Source organism: Sturnus vulgaris, chromosome 1, assembly GCF_052056855.1.
Source record: "Sturnus vulgaris isolate bStuVul1 chromosome 1, bStuVul1.hap1, whole genome shotgun sequence".
NCBI lineage: Eukaryota > Metazoa > Chordata > Aves > Passeriformes > Sturnidae > Sturnus > Sturnus vulgaris.
The window spans coordinates 18,210,314-18,220,456 of NC_142243.1; positions in this window are offsets into that span (position 1 = coordinate 18,210,314).

Below are 10,143 nucleotides of genomic sequence, written 5' to 3' on the forward strand. Positions count from 1 at the left end.
TATATTGCTTATTTTCCTGGTTAGGATATTAGAAATTCTTGTTCCCTTGGCTTGGCTATGGAGAAGATCGGCTAGCTCAGTGTCAGCTCTTTCTGAGGGTATTCCCTGGAGCATATCTGTTTTGTACACAATTGCATGACTAGAGTTACAGCTGAGGAGATTTTCTATCACTTCCCTAATCATTATTATTGTACCAACCATGAGTTACTCCATGAAGAATACAAATAACTGATATTCATTTGGATATGGGGTCAATTTTGCACCTTTAGAACTTGAGATGTAGCTGAGTTTCAGGTAAAATGCAAAAACTTAAGACATGTTTCTTAAAATCAGAGATAACTTCCTTCGAAGTTGATGATTTTCCATTTGAACAATTACCGTGCTTTAAAATTTCATCTAGAATCAAATTTAAGAACTTTGCATAAATCTAAGCATCATGTTTGGGGGAAAGTAGAATGTGAAGTATTTGCAATAAGAGGAGTTAGTATATAGCTGAAGAATGGTAGCAAATTCATACAAAAATATAAAGCTAGACATGTTTGAAAACTAACAGTCTTATTTGCAACTTATTTTAACTTAACACTATCACCATAGTCTCCATTATTTGGTGCTGGAGTCATATAGTCTACTGATGTGCAGATAATGTCACAGTCCCAGAGTAATAGCTTTCTGTTTGGAGGGTATTGAAAGAACAATTGTTAGGAAATGAAAACTTCAGAGAAGCCTCAGCGCTGAGATAAAATAATGCAGATACCTTATTTACCCATTATCTCATTAGAATCCAAAATGCAAAGGTATATTTCATATTGAGAGCAAGTTATGAAAGCATTACTATCAACTTAGTTACAGTCTAAAAATTCTCACACTTTTAGGCAAGATGGGAAGGCACCCCACAAGAGAGAGAAACTGAGAAAAAAGACTCTATAGAACAGGACATCAGTACTAAGTACACAAAAGGAGGGAAAAGCAGCTCACTGTAGACTACAGTAGCTAGTAGAGTAGGGATGGAATCAGATGAGAGAGAAAAGCGACTGGGAAGAATAAAATACTTAACCATTATTTGCCCAAGGATAATGCTGGGATAAAAGATGTATCTATCAGTGAGATTCTGTCAGATTTACAAGCATCAGATCAAGCTGACTCACTTGCTATCAGCTGTAACTATGTAAAATATGCTGCTCCAACTAAATTGGCAAAAGGAAATAAAAAAAGAATGGTTTGCACATAAAGAGCTAAATTTTATGTTGATTCACCATATGTCCCTTGCCACCTCAGAGAAATAAAGATCTGAAGAGCATAAATATGCAAAGAATGTTGGCCAGGTTTTGCATTTTTAGTATTTTCTAGTTCTTCCATAAGTACAACACTCTTGCATCAGGTCTAACTGCTGCCAGCTGCATTGGTTGTAGAATTCTACCACTGACAGATAGCAAAATGCAGATCATTTATGGGTCCCTTTTTCTTCTTGCTGGAGCATGAGATTTACAGCAAAACATAAGTCAGCTTGTTGATATTCATCTAGTTGGAAGACTGTTTCCAAGAAACAGGCTTAACACGTAAACTTTTGGAGTAGAGACTGACTTTTGTTCTGTGTTTGTGCCAGGTGGTCTTGGTCTCTAAACAGGGGTTTTGGTTGCACTAATAATAAATAATCTTTAAAGATTATAGTAATTCTTGATTTGGAAGTGACAAAGAGGTGCAGAAAGCAAGTCAGTCATTTATAAAAATCCAGCCTAGGCTGGCTGAGCCTTTTCAGTGCTGTGAGCCAAATGTCAGCTTTGGGGCACCTCTGTAAGCTGATCTCTGGAGCTCCATCAGAGCAGGGTTCTCCTCCAGCACAGGTGGGCTGACAATTTACAGAGTAAGTGTTTGGGCAAGTGGAGGTGCTTGGGGAGGTATATGCCAGCTGACACAGTCCTGGCAGCCAGCTCTGGCTCATGGGCTGCTGCTTTGATCTGGCCTTTCCATGACACTCATGAGAACTGCTCCGTTTTTTTTTCAAATATGTTGATAAATTTATCATTTTCTCCTGTATTTGCATAACTCATGTAATCGCTATGAAGCGACTTGAGAGTTCTCTGTATGTATTCCATAATCCGTGCCTGGGAGTTGTGTCATCTTGATTAGGTGTGATCGTGTAGGGTCTTGAAATGAAGGTTTTGTTCCTGGTCCTTGGCTGAAGGAGAAAAGAGATGCTTAGGGCAGAAGTGTGGATGCCAACAGCACTGATTTTCTGCCCACTCTATCATGACAAACACCACATTTTCAGGTGGAATCTTCTAATATTAACCACCAGCAGACAAGCATTCAGTATAAACAGGCAGTGAGATGTCAAATACGAGTCAGTAAAAATGAAATAGGAGTCAGCAATGTTCTGTAGGTAATCACGGATTAGAGAAACACAAATATGTAACACTCAACTGTTCATTTGCTCTTGTGTAAGAACATGACCATGACTGAGGTACAATCTCCATATTAGCACACAAAAGACGTGCAGTAGGGTCAAGTAATATACGCATGCATATAAATTACATTATGTTGCAAAAATTATATTTCTGTTTCTCTTTGAATTGACTATTTAAAAAAATATGGTTCAGGAATTTGCAAGGAAATTTAATTGTGTAATGTGCAAGTTGTGTACAGTTTGGAAATGTAGTAGCAAACCTTAATAACAGGCCCTATTATAATTACAAGGTGATGAAGGGCTAAAATCAGAATGAGAATGAAACCCTTATAATGAGGTGTACATAATACATGATACATTCTAAGCTGTGTGTGGACAACTGAGGATTAGCCTGATTGACCAGCAGAAGCTGAACCACACACAAGATTCAAAGACAGAAAAATTGAGCTATCTTAACTCAGAATCTATGGAAAAAACCCACTAGCAATACTTTTACCTACTCGTGGAAACATCGTCCTAATTTGTGCTGTTCTGCTTCGCCTCTTAAACCAAAAGTTTACGTTAAGAGTTGTTGCATTCACTCTCAAAAGCCTATATGCTGCTGGTTGTCTTTTTCTTTGGAGTTCCAACCAGCTTGAGACTCCAGGGAAGTGCCTGGCCAAGGTCATGGTATCCATGCCTCAAGAAGGATGAGAGGCTGTGAAGTTTGCAGCCATGGGAGGTAAAAGCATGCCTTGCCTCCCCAGGCAACTGTTTCCAGGCTTGCTCTCATTTCATGAGAATGTGAAGAAATGTAGCCACTCCTGACCCTGAAATCAGCTCAGCAGGTCAGAGCCTGGTGCTAATAATGCCTATGAGTTTGATCCATGCATGAGCCATTCATTTAAGAGCTGGACTTGATGATCCTTGATGGGTCCCTTCCAACGTAGAATATTCAGAGATTCTGTTTATCACTAAAGCAAGGAAATAAAAAACCTTTGCTTGTGGTCAAAGGGAGCAATCAAGAGGACATTTTGGCATTAAATAAGACAAAACCTAGGAAAAAATGCTACTCATGTACTTGACCTGAGTGGTTAACCAAAAATCAGCTTCATAAGAGTGTTTTTATGAAATAAGAAATTGCTGGTGGAATAATATATTTCTTTGACGCTGTTATGATTATTTTCAAAGACCGTGCACAGACAGTCCTGATCCCTGAGCATAGCAGAAATGTGACAGCAAGGAGTGGGATTTTTTTCTGTAGCTCCAAGTACTTTACCAGTTCTTTCTATTCACTGTACAAGGGGACTTCCTTTAACATAAAAGCCACTTCTACACAGTCACTAAGTCTGCCATACTGTTCATTTCCCTACTGCATATGTTTGACATCTGTAAAAAATATTGTTGTACATGGTTTGAATATACAGCCCACCACTCAAGCCATGCAGAACATCTGGAGGAGATGGCAGAAGCTCAAGACATCTGAACAGAACTTTTACTGTTAGAGAGGTATGTGGGTTTTCAACCAGAATGATCTTGATTAGCTAAAAAGGAAAAAAGATAAAGTATTTCTGTCTTAAACATTTAATGCTGGGTTCATTCACTGTATTTCAGAGTGGAAGCAGTGGGGCTGAACAGCAAATTTTTCAGCAAGGCAATTGCAGTCCCTCAAATGTTGAAGTCTGCAGAGAATTCTGATTTCTTCCTGTGCTCTGATACCTCAACAACAGGAAATCATCAATTCTAATTTTTAATTTGTCAGTAACTCGTCTGTCTTCTACTTTAAAGCAAATTAATTTCCCTCTTTATTTTTCTAATATGCACCAGAAACTTTATCTATTAATTTGTATTGATCTCTTAGGCCAATTATGTATATGTACACCATATTCTTTGTTTTAAAAAAAGCTTTTTTTTTTTTTTTTTTTTTTTAATATAACTAGAGAAAGAAAATATAAAACATTTTTTAAAATATAGAGACAACATAAGACCAGACACGACTGCCACACAGCTCTGCAGACATCCTCTAAGCAGGATTCTCTCCTGGCCTCAGAGAAGATTAAAGCTGTGCTATTAAAGGCCAGTTCCCAAGGGCCTTTCCTCTCACATAAATTAAGTGGAAAGCATGGCAGAGGGGTGAGGTCCGAGGTGGGCACTGACACTGTTGGGAGTTTTGATCTGTTTCTATCTGGATGGATTAGTTAAAGAACTGCCACGGGATTTAAATTGAAGGAGATAGTAGTGGTACAGGATCATCTCAAGACTTCTTTATTTCAATATTTTGTGAAGGAACTGATGATCTGGAAGAACAACACCTGAAATGCAGAGTTGCACTGGCAGTTCACTTGTCACTGACGTGGTGCCCGGGTCCTGGCTGGCAGTCCAGCCCGGGGCAGAGACATCCTGAGGAGCCTTTGGTCAAGAAACTCAGGCACAGGCTGAACAGGATCCCAGAGCAGAGTTTTCCCAGCCCAGCTCCATCTCTCCAGGGCCTGGATCAGCCCAGCCATCCTGTGCTGGGCCCTGGGTGCATCCACACTCATTCTCAATAACCCACCCACCATCCCTATCCTGCCCTCAGCATCTCACTACTCTGAGCACCAGCTGGAGCCTTACATCGCTTCCGAGGTTTTCCCTTTCTCCCTTCTCCAGAGCTTGTCTCTGGGAGCTGTGTTGGCTGCCCAGAAACTGGGAATCTGGAAAGCATAGGTGTAGGTCTCTGTCACTGTCTGGGTTTTCCATGGATAAATCTTCTATGTTAACAAACCCATGATATCTCATTATCATAACAGATATGGTCCTTAAAGGTTGTCTGGTCAGTAGAAACAAAAAATATAAACTATAAATTGGTCTCCTAAGTTGCTCAGGACCCAAAATTATCCTGTTGTAGTGCAAGGAATGTATTCTCTGCTGTAAGGGTTTTGTGGAGATCAGATGTTAAACCATATTCCACCTTCTGCTTGTTTCCTGTTTAAGGAGACACCTGGCAGAGTTCTCCCTTTTCCAGCCAACCCAGAAGAGTTTCAGCAGTGTTTTCACAATGTTGTGAGTACCAGGGGCCATACTAAAATGTATTGACTGATAAGCCCACATTTGTTCCTGCCAAAATATAGCGAGGTGCCACTGATTAGGAATGGTAGTCCCCAGTTAAGTACTCCCACTAAAAAGAAAACATAAACTGCTCCTTCCCCACCCTGGTGGGAGAGACAAAAGACACAGATAATGAGCGGAGATTAGAACAATTTATTGGAAACAATGAGACAAGCAATGAGGTAGGAAAGACACAGTAACAGCAACAATATTACTAACAAAAGGGTACAAAAAGAGAGGGTGGTTTACGCGCAAAATGCTCATCCCACAGCAACAATAAAAATTGCAGACAGGTTTCCCACTCCTACCATGCTTTTCTTGGCCCAAAGCCGTGACCTTCATCTTGAAAGTCACTTGTAACCTTGGTGAAGATGTCAGTGGTAGACAATCACAACCTAGACATGACCACACAGTTCCAGGCTTCTCCCTCTCACAGCTACTGCAAGAATTTGCTCTGTCCTGGCCGGAACCAGGACACGTGGATACAACCAGAGAAAGCAAAGACAGCTGGAGGTGACAGTTTGCAGGTACCTGATCTTTGTCGTTTGGCTCAGCACACCTGAACCTCAGCACAGCTGCGGGGACTGAACACCCTGGATGTAGGCTGGATGCCTGTACTAAGCAGAGATGGGTGGGATCACCATGACAAGCTGTGCCAGTGGCTTTTTTCCACTTTTCTGCTCTAGCCCTGCCCATCCCAATTCTCTCCCGTGGCAGGGGAAGAGGAGGAACAGACACTGATAGCAGAACAGCATAGATATGTGCCTGTTGTTACAGGTGAAATGAATTGATTCCTGTGCTTTGGGAAAGGTCTTCTAGATAGCTAGCAAAGAAGGCTCTTAGTTATCTAGAGCTGGTTCTGGAGGGGGTAGTTTGCAGGCTGTAGGTGAGAACTGCTTTTTCTTAAGCAATTTCTAGTTCCATTAATTACAAAACCGTAATCTAACAGGATCCTGTGGAGTGTCAGTCACAGACGGAGGAGGAGAAGTCCTCCCCAGATCACGAGGAGGTGGCTCTGATTAGTGCATGACTCCATGGCAGGGCCTCTTGGGTTTGACCTGGGAGGTGAGCAAGACAGGGAGGTGAGTTTGACTAGTAAGTAATCTTTTCTTTAGCACACAGAATAAAAGAGTAAAGAGGGGGAGAGAAGAGGAAGAAAAAAGGGTAAAAATGGCAAGGAAGTACTGATCAGGTCAACATCTGTGCTCCTGCAGTGGACTGGGCTCTCTGGCACCAATTCACCAGCATCCATTAAATTTTTACGTAATTTAAAAAGTAGTTTCTAATAATTTATCATGTATCTGATCGAGCAGAAAGTACCTCTGGTGCTAGAAAAACTCTGGAAAGAGTAAGCAAATTAAAATGATGCAGCTGTTCCAGGCTTTCCCAGCCTCCCAAGAAGACAGCTCAGCCTGCAGCACGACACACACCACATTTCATTGGCACAGGTCCACTGTTTGTGTCACAGCCAGACAGCTTGCAATGGAGTTTGGCCCAAATGTGAAAAGCCTTCTTATTTGAATTTGAGAAATACAGAGTCATATTCCGATTTTAAAGTTTTTTAATTATTTAAAGTGTAGGACAGAAAATTCAGTACAGCTGTCACTGCTGAATTCAGACAAGGCTTGAAAGGTGGACATTCAGCACGGGGGTGCTTCCTTCGAGGGCAATGAGCACCCTCCAGCCCTGCTGGCTTCCCTGAGAGCAAGTGTGCAGTCTCTCCTAGTGCCAACCTCATTGTGACAGGTTGAACTTACAACTCATGAGGGTAGATCCCTGCCTGTGACCCAGGACTGTCTTACAGCTGTCTACAAAGTGTCATTCAGAGAGGTCGGATGTCAGGTGAAATCTGGAGCAACTCTATTTCCCACCAGCAGAGTTACATCAGTGTCAAGCCACTGTAGGAAAAATCAGAATAAAGCCCAATGTGGAAAAACTTACTAAAAAGTATAAAGAGGTCATAAATCTTACTTTAGTTGCACTTCAGATGTGATAGTTTTATTCTGGACCTGGTGTATGGCTGCTTTGGGTGCTGAAGCCATCTTAAAAATTACCTAAGTGTTCTCTCATGTGAGTATCCCTCACCAACCCTCCAACCTCTCTGCACTGCAATTTAATGCTTGAACCAGAGTGCTCAGCTTTTTGCTGCAGGATAATACATAGCAGTTTAGGAAGTGGTATCTTGGTGTTATGCTAGAGTTGCACTAAAGATGTTTTGGCCTTTACCTAGACCAGAACTGAAGGGAAGGATGGGGGAATAGATACATGTTTAGAACTAAGATTAGGATTTAGGACTTTCAATTATTTACTCAGCCACCAAAAGAAATTTGAGGGCAACCAAAGTTATTTGCAAATGTGAGTAGAAATTGGCAAATAGCTTTGGGTTTAAAAAAAAAAAAAAAGTTAAATCAGTTCAGCATTTTCTGAACTTATTCCTGAATCTTTTTCAGACTAGATTCATAGGCACACCTGAGTACAGCCCACGTAACCAAGGAAGATTAATCTGTTGCAGGGTGACAAACTACTTGCAGACTGAAGACCATGTCTAGTACAGTTCTGTGAAATGGGAGATCAAGTGAAATTCCTCATCTGGTCAAGTGAGAAGGACTGGAGGGCAGATTTCCCTGCTGTTGGAGATATAAGAGAGGACAGAGGAAAACAATACATTTTGTTAACTTGTTTTTACTTAATAAAAAATACATTTAGGTTAACTCAGGACAGGGGTTTTTCCCCAAAGTCAGACAAAAATGGTTTCCATGTCCCTGCTTAGAGCTGCATTTCTGCACAGCTCTCCTTGGCTGAGCCAAGCACAAGCCCAGTTTGTGTAACAGTGCATCCCTAGGTATGATGGACCATGAGCGTGGTTGAAGGAATTACTGTATAGTCTTGTTCTTGATTTGGAATTATGGTAAACATTTATCTACTAATGCAAATCAGATTCAGTCTACGAAGATTGATTTTCAGATAATTTGACCTTGTCTAATAAGTCTTCTAGACCAGATGAATTGCAGGGACTTTGCACTGATTTATTTTTGCTTATGCATAAAGTACCGCATGCTTGTTCATTTATTTGCTTAGCACATCAGGCTCGGGAAGATTCTATTATTTGAAAATTAAATTTCATTTCATTTGTCATAGACCTCTCTTCAGCTGTTTGACTTCCTATAGCTCTGTCCTCCAAAATAAAGAAATAGCATAGAAAAAAATTACTTATTTTTCTGAAGTCTGCATGTTAAATAATAACCACAGAACTGTCACTGTGTGTACTCATGCTATGATAGAGGAAGAAAACTACACAATGCAAGGTTGGTTACCTGAAGCATTTTACCCCAACCTGTGTCTTCAAATACTTGTAGTGTTATTGTGCCACTACAGGGAGATTTTGCTATTATCTGATCACCTTATCTTTAGCTGTATTCCTTAACATGCTTTGGTTTCTATTACTCTTTACATTAATTCCATCCTAAATCAAGAAGTTTTTGTAAGGCTGGATCCAAAGTCACTGATGTTAAGGGAAAGGCTCCCTTTCATTTTAACAGCCCGTGTATCAGGCTCCTAAAGCCAGCAGTGCCTTAAGTTCTTGAATCTATTTTAAACAATAACTATATAGGAAGATAATTGTGTGAGAAGATAATTATGATTGTAATTAATCTTTCTCATATTATTATCTTACATTTCAGCAGAAGTAACCTCACGCTGCTATGTTCTTTCAATTACTATGGTTCTTTCCCCCCATCTTGGCTTACATTGAAATTTAAAGATATATCATTTACTCATTTAATCAACTGCCCCTTTTAGAACATTTATGCTTATAGTAAATTTGTTTCAACACTGACGTCTTCAGTATCTCCCCAGATACCTCTTTGCATCTATTTCAACAAATTGCAGCCTATTTATCATTATTAATTGTTTACAGTCCTTCAAGCAGTCCATGATTTATCTCAGATTATTTAATATAAACCCCTCATTTTTTAAATATGAAGCTGAATTATGCCATTTAGCCAATTACCCAAGTAAATAGGGAGTGTGGTTATCCTGATCATTAAAAAATAGTTGTGTTTTGGCCGCTATATGGTTGGACAATAGAGCCTCTATAAAACTCAGCTAGTCATGTGTGCATGTATATATCCTTCCAAATAAGTCACAATAAAAGCTGATTTGTCATATGACCTTTATATAAATATCTGTACATATGCACAAACACACATATATCTGGAATCACAGTAATTTCTTTTTTAAAATAAAATTTTAGCTACATTAGAGTTAAGATGCTTTGGGACTCTTCACTTATAGGGCCATGTTTGCAGGGCTATGATTCTGCAAAACATTTAAATATGTTACAGTGTGGAATTACACTGGTGTCAACAGAATAAATGTGCCTGAAGAAATGCATTTAAGGCCTGTGAGAGAATTTAAGTAGCAGAACTTGAAGACAAAACAGTTTTAAAATAACTTGGTATGGTTCTTCTCTTAATGAAAGTGTAAACATTTAAATGGTGAATACCTGTTACTGTCTTGCCAGTGACAGAAGCAAGCACTGAGTTCCATAAGAAAATTATATCCACTTCTGTCTACAATGACAGAGTTCTAACTCTTAGCCCTCCAACTCCTCATGTTCTGAGATTGAATAGTGTACTTCAGAAGTATATAATTTTAGCAGAAAGATATCCACA